Source organism: Ochlerotatus camptorhynchus, unplaced genomic scaffold (genome assembly GCF_037179485.1).
Source record: "Ochlerotatus camptorhynchus isolate MF236.1 unplaced genomic scaffold, CSIRO-AGI_Acam_v1.1 ptg000437l, whole genome shotgun sequence".
NCBI lineage: Eukaryota > Metazoa > Arthropoda > Insecta > Diptera > Culicidae > Ochlerotatus > Ochlerotatus camptorhynchus.
The window spans coordinates 180,560-192,350 of NW_027040923.1; the positions used below are offsets into that span (position 1 = coordinate 180,560).

Genomic DNA, 11,791 nt, shown 5'->3' on the forward strand with positions numbered 1-11,791 from the left:
ATACTTGTGCCTTCTCATCCCTGGCAGCTCCTTCACGGCCACCGCGCGGATATCACCATATTCACCTGCACAGGGGTTTATTTATAGGGCAGCACCGGTTTTCGATGGAAAATAAATAGCACAAAGCTCTACTTTAAATTCATCGGAATCGATCGATGGATCAATCGATCGACGTGGCCGACATGAGGTGTAGGTGCACTACACATCGAGTTGTGTGACACAATCGACAGGTATCAGTTTCGCAGCAGCCGTGTTGCCAGCTCGAAGTTTTGGTCTCCGGGCGTCACTTTTGGATTGGGTGGTATAAAGCAATCCCGTTGGGGTGTAAAAAAGGTTCTGCGCGGGATGAAGGTGGGATAATTTGACAACCCGTCTGGCGACATTGGGTTTTACAAGGGTAACAGGAGGCCCTTGACGGATGTTTGAACAAGTGTTTCGATTTTCGTCTGGATCCGTCAGACAATGTATGCTTTTGTAGGAAAAAAACAACAACGTCACATTGTATGCGTGGAGTTCGATGTGCTGGCAGTCAGTCGGTGCCACACGGAAGTAATTTCAGTTGAATTTTAAATACGGTTCGAGAAACATATAGCTTCTGACAGAGATGGATATCGATTGGTATCAAACGTTAACGTTTTTGATAATGGCAATGTTGTGGTATCCGTTCAGGTTCCTTCTGAGAAAGTTTTGCTTGAAATAAGGTAAGCATGATCGATTTTCGTTGCTGCCAGTGTTTTTTTTGCAGAATTTGTGTCGATTTTTCATAAAAAAAAACCATCGTTATTGACCGGTAACGCTAGTATATCACATCTAAGTGATGCGTTACGAAGGAAGATCTACCACATCGAACTCTCACCCTGAGCTCTTCATGTTGCGGTTAGAACCAGGGTTCTGATGATGCATGCTCAAATACTGTGCGGAACCGAAATCCGTACACCTAAAAAAAATTGTATGAGGTGTACGGATTCCGGTCCCGCACGCTATCATTTGTGTTTGACACAAAGAAGATTCTTTTTGTATTTATTAGAAGGCCATTGGAAAAGTTCTTTAGCTCTTGGAATCATACGAAATATCGCAATTAATTGAGGCTTCTTGTGAGAAGATCAATAAGAATGACTGATAACTATGTTCATAGCTTTCCCATGGTAATGAGATATTATGCCACAAAAGGTCAACTTAAAAAAAGGCATTACTCACAGTAACTAACTAGGTGGGGTGAAAAGTAACCTCCTTGGTAGTGAATTTTTAATGTTTATTTTATTTTATTCAATATAGTCCCTTTTTAGCTCGATACACTTATTCCAGCGATTTTCCAACTTTATGATCCTGTCCAAAAAGTAATTTCGGATGAGTCATATTTTGAAGTTTGGGAAGAGATAATAGTCTAAGGGAGCCAAATCGTTCGAATACGATGGATGCGGAAGCAATTGGAGCCGTAAGTCATTGATTTTAGCTGTGGTTGGGATGCTCTTGTGCGCCGGCGCATTGTTTAGCAAAAACTATTTTTTTTCCCTTCATGTGAGGCCGTTTTGCAGCGATTTCGGCCTTCAATCGCTCGAATAATGCACAGTAATACTCCCTGTTGATGGTTTTTCCTTTTTCGAGGTAGTCCACGAAGAGTATGCCATGACAATCCCAGAAAAACGACGCCATAACCTTTCCGACCCATCGAGCCTCCCTCGGCCGCTTCGTAGCACTCGTGCCGGCTTCAGTCTATTGCCGGGCACTCTCCAGGTTTCATCAACAGTTACCAATCGACGCCAAAAGTCCGTGCGAGTCCGCATCAGCAAGTCCAAACACTCCGAAGTGCTCTCGCGTTCGTGTTTTTGATCAGGAGTGAGCTTGCGCGGCACCCAGCGGAAGGATAACTTTTCCATATGCAGAATCTCGCCCAAAATATGGCGTGTTTCATTTTGAAAAAAAGTGATGAATTTTTGATAGGCCACCCTCCAGTTCGATTCATAGCCCCAAAATATGAACCTGTGCAAAAAATGGTAAAGATTGATGAAGGTTTAGAGGTCGCGCCAATGATTTGGATTTTGTATGGAGATTTTGGTGAATTAGTATGGGAAATTATTGATTTTCGTTTACATTGCTCTAACTTTGGTTGTAGTTGTCCAAACGTTGAAAAAAAAAAAATATGTGGTTGTCATGACAATGATCAACAAGCCTGTTGTTGTTGCGATGAAATTGGCGTTGTTGCCTTGTACATATTCATCTGTCAATTTACCCTATTTTGCCATTTTTTCACATTTTTATAATTCTTGATACGCTGCAAAACTGAGCGTAGCAACTGTAGGCTTTTTGTTTATTGCCATAGCAATAACATACTAAATTTTTTCGACATTTGGACAAGTAGAAGCAAAGTTATAGCGATATAAGCGATTTTTTAAATTCTTCCATAGTAATTCCCATACAAATTTCAAATCATTGGCGCGACCTCTAAACCTTCATCAATCTTTACCAATTTTTGCACAGGTTCATATTTTGGGGCTATGAATCGAACTGGAGGGTGGCCCATCAGAAATTCATCACTTTTTTCAGAATGAAGCACCCTAGTGTGCACTCAGTACTAGTCTTTGCGGTATCTGCTAGCTCGCGCACCTTTACTTGCCGGTCAGCCAACACTCCGTTGGTCGACGATCTATGTAGTGTTATTTTGATTCTATAACTCTATATGTCAAAGGTAGAGCTTCTTAATTTATGTTGAATCAAAGAACCTTTAAAAATATGACAACTTGTGGTTATTTAGAGTACTCAGAACCCATCAACCACGTCAGAATATGTTTCTGGTGTTTCGGGGAAATGATCCGTACCTTTAATTTATACCAGGACCCCTATCATGAGATATATCAGACAGGTTATATTGACTACTCAGGGCGGATGCTGGGTTATTAAGCCGAAGGTCATTAGGCCGAATGCTCACTAGGCTGAACGGTTATTAAGCCAAACGGTCATTAGAATTAACGCTTGATAGGTCGAATTCCGAATAAATATTTTTTTTAAACTTGCGATGAAAAATTTCTGGTTTAAAAGAGATAAAAATCAGCAAATAATAGAAGGATAAATATTGCTATTTCATATTGGCCTTAAATCACCAACAATTTCCTTCTCATATCAGGAAGAAGAACAAGAAGATGAAGAAAAATAATAAAAAAAACAACTTATATAGAAATTCAGGGGTTTTATTACCTGAAAATATGGAAAACGGGAATCCTCAGGGAATTTTATATTTCCTGAAAAAACCAGAAATTTGATCATTTCACAGGGAATTTTCAAATTATGTTGCCAAGAATTAAAAACTTCCTCGTTTTTTCACTCATTGAACTTAATAGATCCTGAGCTGATTTATCTTCAAGTACAAAATAGATTTTAAAAAATCGGGACTTGAATTGCTTTTTGTTAGGTTCTAGAACATGAATATTTTTCGCCATTTTTTTAATTCCAAATTTAATAATTATTATACTTAGAACTTTTTTCTAGAAACTGGATTGAATCCAATAAAGGGTGTTACGATCAAAATTTGGTCGACGTAAACTTGACGCATTTCTTTTAATCGAGCATTAAAAAAACCTGAACACCCCTCAATGTGCACGTGTGTGCGTGCAGAATGTGGCCTCTATTATGATTTTGACATTTGATTTTCAGTTATCACAGTGGCGTCGATGCAAGAAAAGCAACGCATCCAAATCGTAAAAAGTGGCCAAATGAATCACAAACTTTGTCATCTTCTCTCTTTTTTTCTATCAGCCGCTCACTTTCGGGATGATAAGATTCTTCCTGCTTCTATTTAAGTCACACTTCTACTTGGCAACATTTCCTTTTCTAGCCCAATATTCCACAGTTACCGGTAGGTAGCGCTTCGCCACCCGGCAGACATTTTCAACCGGTCCTTTCCCAAATCTATATAATACCAATTACGATATTTTTAAAATTAAATCACACGCACATAAGATTCACTACAATACTAATTAATCGTTTAACTACATATTACACATAAAAAACAAAATCTTAATTGAACTTGGAAAATCACTCCGCGGAAATACAGATAAATCCGTGGTAGCTCACGAAAATACAACCGTTCGTGTGCTGAGCCAACTAAATTATGGTCCGTGACATATACGAGCGTCAATTTTGACATAAAATTGAGTAGTAATAGACGCGAAATTCAGGTCAATCAAACGTACTTTCGAATTTTTCAGTCCCGGAGCACTTAATTTTACATGACATGTTTGTTTACGACGCATCCTTTATGCCAAAGATGGATTCCGTCACGTGTAAGATTAGGTATTTCTAAGTGTGAAGAACAAAAGTCGAAAAAACTTTTTGCAAACCTTTTTCTCGTTATTCGTTTTATACCGTTACCTATTTGTTTAAACGTTTGTTGATTGGTATTGGTATTATGTAATGTTAGGTTATTTTAGCTTTATTTAGATATTAATTTAATATAATAGATATTAATTTAATATAATAGATCAAATTACTCACAACTTGTTTCCTATGCCCATTGATTGGGTAAGCATTTGTGTATTCTGTAATACTGATGATGTAAATGAGAACCGTAGAACTGTACCTTAATAACACGACTGACTATTTCGCATTGTCGACCCGAGTCTTATATACAGTGGACGATCACAACAAGTGCAGTTTGTTTGTTTATTTTTTTACGCATACCTAGGCAATACCGTTCAACATATACATACATGAAAACAATTACAGATCTTGTATACTCATCTTGCCATTAGAAAATTCACTCAACTTTAATTTGAATGACGTTCTCTCGAATTCGGTTAAAATGGAAACTACTTGATGTAGTGATAGGACTCGTTCAGTTTTCCAACCATGTGATTTTATGTCATGATTGTGACGTTGGAAAAAGTTGTTCTGCTTAGTTTTTCCAATCAAAGTTCCAGGTTTGGTACAAAAATGGTCAATCTTCGAATTTTTGACAAGCAACTGAACAGTTTTGTTCCGTATCCCATACATTTTCCCATATAATCAAAATTCACCCGCAAATCGAGATCATAATCAAATTCGATCAAATTTGGCACAGTTTCACAAGGGGGCGACCCCAGCGTTGTGGTTAGCATCATTTAACAAGTAACTACAATAATAATAATAATGATAATAATAATTAAAAAAAAAAAAACAGTTTCATAACTGTAAAATAATTCTGTCAACCTGGTATCTAGGTTTTCTGTGCTCTATTGTCTTGTGCCAACAACTGTGCCAAATTTGAATGAATTTGGTTACGGGAATTTTGTCAGGGAAATGTATGGGGAATGGAAAAAAATTATTAATTTGCTCGTCAAAATAAAAAAAAAAAAATTGCTCTATTTTTATCAAAGCTATTCAGAACACCTTCGTCGGAAACCGCAGATTGATTCGACATCTTTGTAAAAAGGTATTATTTTTTAGCTATCGACCTAGTGCTTCGCACATACTTACCAGCTTATATGAAAGCCAGTACGTATGAGCGGTGCACATAACCATAAATAAAAAATTATATTTGTTGCACAGTAGTCGAATCGATTCACGGTCTTCCATCAAGTTGTTCTGATTAGTTTTCTCAATCTCAGTGCCAGGTTTAGTAAAAATTTAGTGAATTTTTAAATTTTTATAAGAAATTGATCAGTTTCGATCCGTTTCCCATCCTTTTTCGCATACAAACTTTAAAGTTCTCCCGCAAATCCAGATCGTAACCAAATTTGTTCGAATTTGGCACAGTTGTTGAGGACTTCGCATACGCATCGAAAGCGCTCTTGGAAGTCGGGGGTTGTGATCCGCCACACTTGACCAATCCGAATATAAATCATAAACTAATTAATTAATGTTTCCATAAGAATATAATTTACATTTTGGATCTTGTAAAATTTTCGAAATCGCGTCCTTCAAATTTTTCAAAAATTGCAGCAAGGAAACGGCATTTTCGATCAAAATAACATCCGAGATAAAGTTGTTGAGAATTTTTTTTTAGTAATCGTTAAAGTTTAAATAAATTTAAAAAAATGTTTAAAACTCGAAAATCTCAAAATGTTGTTGCCCGATTTTTAATTATTTCTTTTCAAAAAAAAAAAGCTTACACAAAATGCAAACATTTGAATTATTTAAGGCCTTGGACACTTGAAAACTAATAAAAATCATATAATATGAACTTTCGGTAAAATTTTTAATCTCTTTGTTGGTACGCTTTTTAGAATATTTTTTTACGTATGTGAAATGTACAATTATGCGAAATGTCTCAAAAACTGAATTTTTATATTTTTGAGTATAAATTACATGCAAAACCGTTGAAAAAAAAAACAAAGTTCAAAAATTTTGCCAAAATTTCATGTTCTACGATTTTTATAAATTTTTTAGTGTTCATAATTTCCACATTCCAAAAGTTTTAACTTTTCATGAGTATTTATTTATTATTTAACAAAATTCAGGAGAAGTAATTTTGAGATGTTCAGGTTTTTTACAGGTTTTTTGAACTTTTACTTGAAATAATAATTTTGAAAAATTTGGGGAAACTTGATCCCCACATGAGGGTGATTTGATGACATGTATTTTGATATTCATTTTTACAAATGTCTCTGAATCAACTGTGTCCTAACTTTCGGGGATCAAGTTTAACCAAATTGGGTGTTCACATTTTTATACAAATTCGTGGATCAAGTCTCCCCAATCAAAGATTTCAACTTCAAAACATAATGTACAAGAGATTAAAAGAAACAGCACAAATCCAATGATTCTACCTATTCAAAGCTTATGCTAAAAAAAATGAAAATTCCATACTTAAACATTAAAAGATATTAAACCTTTTGCTAAGCTTCAAAAAAAGTTTGAGGTCGTGAAAAGATAAAAAAAACACTCTCTAAAATATAGCTGTTATACAAAATGTTGAAAATGTCACTACAGGTATACCTCGATAAAACTTAACTGTCTCTTTTCACTTCCATCGTCGATTTCTCACAAGCAACAATTCAATCACGCAAAGTAACAATACTACCGGACTGGTGATACAATCTCCTATCTAATCGTAATGTTAATTTGTGTGATTGTGTTGTTGTTTACGAGAAATCGACGATGAAACTCAAAAGTGACAGTTACGTTATATCGAGGTATACCTGTATAAGCATCAAGACAAAAGATTATGGTAAATTGCCAAAAAAATAATCTTTCTAGTTTATTAGAAACCACTGGCGTATACAGTGTACCCAGGGATCAAGTTTTTCCAGTCTCCCCTACATATAGATTTAAAATAATATATTCCTTCAATCTGAATCTATAAAATCTTTTAAAGGGTCAAGAAATCGTTAGCACTCGTATACATTTTTATTTTGAGATAAATCATCATTTCCATAACTTAAATATAACCATATATATTTCCCAAAACATTCAAAATAAGTTTGAGCATAGCAGTTGCTACTCTGTGATTGACCAAATCCAGGAAAATTTGCACAATGAACCATATAGGTACATGGGGCTTGAGATTTTCAATCCATTCTCAGTGTGCAAAATTCGGTAAATCATTACTTTCAATGTCAATAACGGACAGCGGTGCCGGTGGAGTAGTGATAAGCGTACAGGCCTGGGTTCAATCCCAGTCGGCGCCGCCGGGATGTTCTGAGGCATAACATCTCTGATCACGTCTTCCTTCGGAAGTAAAGTAAAGCCGTTGGTCCCAGGTTAATGAGTTGATGGGTCGATAGGTAGGGTCCAGGTGTGGGAGCTGCCTCCCTGGCGTCGGTAACAGTGGTGCTCAGCACGGAAACAATATCGACGGAAAAAAAATCAAGAAAAAAAAAATGTCAATAACGGTGCTGGCCACGTCTTTACGGTCATCGAGAGGAAAAGGATTGTTTTTTAATATTTCTTACTTGAAAGGTTTTCTGAACCGAACCGGGAATCGACCACGTCACGTCCGGCTTACTAATACCATGCTTTAACAAGCAGTATGTGGGAGGATTCCATCAATCTTGTCCTTACGGAAAATATGAACGGAATCCAATGATTAAGTTTGATTACAGTTTTCGTTTTCAGTGTAGCTCCTGTCGATGAATTCGTTTGCTTCGTAGCAGCAAGCATCAAAACAGGTCGCTAAATCTGAATGAGATGGCCAATATACGTGTTTGAAATCTGTACACGCATATTTGAAGCAGGTTCGAGAGATGATAAACAATGAGAATTATGTCAAAATGGACTTCAGCCAGGTCACATCAACCCACCCAATAGTCCTCATATCCACCCAGTCACAAAATTTAGGGCTATCGACTAGCGAAAACTATGTTATGGAAGTTACCATATTTTAATCCATATTTAATGCAGAATTAGTTGAGTACACCATCTTCATTACCACGACACCATGATTTAAATACCACGGAATGTTAAAATCCATATTCCGTTGACTCATATTAATCGTAATTAATCAATCAACTCGTGAAAAACTTTGTTCTGTTGGACTAACTAAGAACACGCACTCGCACATTAGTGTCATTTCTGATCACACCATCTTGTGAAATTTTTCTAAGTCCGAACTAAGCCCACTTTCTGTCAAACACTTTTTTTTTTGCATGGCAAAGCTTGGTGAAACGAACTATAGACACAGGTTGCCAACGCAATTTGTTTCTTATTTGCATCTTTCATAAGCCCCGTTCACAGTAAAGCTTGTATTGCGTGATATAGATTATCTTGATATTAAACGTAACTAATAAGTATTGCTTCTAGAGATAACTTGAGGCATGGATTCTGATATCAAGATAGGCTGTATCACGTAACATTAATTGTGGTGTGAATAGGATATAATATATATTATAATTATTGCGGATCATGAGAATAATTTCCGTCCGACTGCTACCGTAGAATTCAACAGCAGCTGTCAAATTTTCACCGTTAGTATGAAAATAAGCTGAATACTGATAAAAACTTAGTAGAGGTATTTACTATGTGCATCGTAAACATATACACTATCGTTAAAATGCCAGTGTTCATTGGAGTGTAATGGAAGTTTACGCATGTACGAGAATGTATACGTTTACGCCACCAGTATACTTTGACAAACTTGCTGTATTATTTGTGAATCTTGTGTATATTACAGCTGTGGTAGAATTTATTCATGCAATTAATCCGTTCAATGGAAAGTAAATATCTGGAAGAACAATACTCCAATATAAAAACTGAAAACTAAAAAAAAAAAAAAATAAAACGATCCAATAACTATAATTTACAAAATGAAGCAACATTTGACCAATGTCATACATTCCTAAGCAACAACATCTACACTTCTTATCAAATTATATGTTTTAAGGAGTCAAGAATAATAGTACGTTCAGACTACAGAGTTATAACATGTTATAGCGCTATCTTGATGGTGTTTTCTGTTATTTGACAACCGTTATAACATGTTGTAACTCTCCAGTCTGGACAGCGTTTAACGTTTCTTACAGACATGAACCAGCCTGCATATGAAAATATCTTCAATAGAGACAACAAAACCGAACCAATAACGTTTCTTTATCATGATGACCAAATTTTGTTTTTGATTTTTCTTAAAGAACCACCAAAACACTGTTTTGAAACGACAACAGGTATGCAAAATAAAAACATATTATGCCAATCTTCCCCTCAATGACGCAAATGGATCTCCCAAAAGATCCCACGCATCCAGTTTCACATTTTCTGGGCCACCACGCACCGCGGTCACGTGCTCCGATTGTGATCCGATAGCATCCCGCAAATTTCCCCCGAAAAGCATCGGGGTCAAAAGACACAAACACATACACACACACACAAACGCATCGTAGTTGTTGACGCAAACACCCTCCCCGTTGAGCGCCGGTATTCTCACGATCTTATCGACGGCTCCTCCCGCCCAGCCACCACCACCCACCGGGATAATAATAATAAAAAAAAAAAAACAACACTGTTTGCAAATTCGCAGTACAGGCCGCAATGGCGCTTGGTCGTTATGTGATGAAGATGCGCGCACTATGCCATGGAACAAAGAAACCGAGAAAGTCCAGAAGAACTTTGCAGTAACAAAGGATCTGCTTTGCAGAACCTGATGATCGAGGGGCTTCGGGATGGAACGGTGAAAAAAAAGGTAAAACACACTCATCAAGAGGGCAGCTCTACAACAACCATAACGACGGACGGAAAGAAGGACAAAGATCTTAACTTTAGATAAGTGGTTCTTAATGGTTTTCCAGGCAAGATGAAGATGGACGCCTGCTGCAACGCAAAAAGTCAACCGGGAGGATCATCCCGAAGTCCTCCGGTAGATTTATGCCAGACTGTGTTTGGGCTAAAAAGGTGCCGAAAAAAGGTGAACTCTGTTATCTAGCCGTGCCGATCGAGGGTTCGATTCCCAGCGGAGCAAAAGCAGAATTTCGATGGTCCAATCATTTCTCCGGTTGGTGAAGGGTCTTACCTTTGCTTCCAATAGCTGCCCGGTTCGATAATTGCTTCCTGTTTTGTTGTTGTTGTTTTTGGGACTTTGCGGTGAAACTTCGGGTGTAGAGAGAGAGAAACGCGGGAGAGGTTATAAAATCAACTCCTGCTCGAGAACGCACGGTGATGCCGATCGTAGTAGAGGAAGGTTCGTTTCCGCCGAAAGTGAGTTCGATTGAAGTTTTCTAGTTTATAGCACTGCTGTAATTGTCTTCTTCTGCTGCTGCTGCTGTTGCTGCTGTGCACAACGATGGTGATGGTCTTCTGGTTGTTTGAGACTCGGGTTGACTTCCGCATCTAAGCGTTGGCTCAACGTGAGAAGATGTAACGCCGCAGGATCAACGCCGAATCTGTGCATGCTCTTTTTTTTACAATGCGGCAAGCTCACTGTTTATTTCACTACCACTGCCTTATGGGAGGCTATGTTTTGAATTGATTCATTTGGCACTGACATTATTTTTCGATAATTCTTCTCTTTTCAGACCATTATCACGCACTACCATGTGGCTCCACGGCTCACTTGGATGACCCAATTCGGCCAGGTACACAACATTCTCCCCGCTTCCTACGAGCTCTTCGACTGTACACAAAATCTTGTTCCAAAAATACTGTAATCAATAAAATCGAAGTAATCCTTTCCTCGCGAAACACAAATAAAACCTGCTAAACCTTAATTGACACCTTTTTCTCTTGCTTCGTCTCACTCTTGCACTTTATCTCGATCTTTGCCTTTGGTGAGGATTTGCACAGCGAAACTTTTCCATGAACGATCACCGCAGATTCAGACGATCAACTGAAAAGTATCTACCTCCGCGAACCAAACTTAACTGCCTGTCAAGTATCCAGCGGTGAGTGCTTCGATCTTAAGGGTAAGATCCGTGAGTTCCCGTTTGCTCTCACTCTCTTTCCCAGTCGCGGCATTTCGCAGCATGTGTGTGTGGCTCTGTGTTAGTATTTGTCCTCGATCTTTCAAGAGGGTTGATCGTGGAATGCCACAGCATGAGCTTTTTCTATGTTGCTGTTCTTCCTCGTTTATGTTGAGCACCGGTCTTCACGGTGAGTACCAGCACGATCATCCGGTCGTCTCGCTCACACCTCCGTCCGGATCAAATCCCATCTCGCTTGTACTCTCAAGAGGCACGATCCTCTCCCGCTCTTCGGGCCAGACCTGCTTTCTTTCGATGCCGCGGATTAAGAACCGTTTTGCGTTCAACAAAGAACCTTCTGCAACGTGAGAAGAATACTACGCCGTCAGTTGGGAATGAAATGATTATGACCCCTCCCGCTGATTTTTTCTTCGTTACGTCGATTTACCATTGCATGGCGAGCGAGACGTCGTGGGTCCGGACCGTGTGCT

At 38.1% G+C, this 11,791-nt stretch overlaps 1 protein-coding gene and 1 long non-coding RNA gene across 2 annotated transcripts in view; one reads left to right on the plus strand and one right to left on the minus strand.

Annotated features, from left to right (window-relative positions):
- Nucleotides 1–10,905, minus strand: part of dpp (decapentaplegic) — a 42,214-nt gene extending 31,309 nt beyond the window's left edge. The window contains exon 1 of the mRNA XM_065234726.1: nt 10,415–10,905. The gene's annotated coding sequence lies outside the window, so the exon portion shown is untranslated. The remainder of the gene's footprint in view (nt 1–10,414) is intronic.
- Nucleotides 243–11,108, plus strand: LOC135711764 (uncharacterized). Its single transcript, XR_010518504.1, has 2 exons — nt 243–701; nt 10,917–11,108. It is a non-coding gene; the product is annotated as an uncharacterized LOC135711764 (long non-coding RNA).
- The last annotated feature ends 683 nt before the right edge of the window (nt 11,109–11,791 follow it).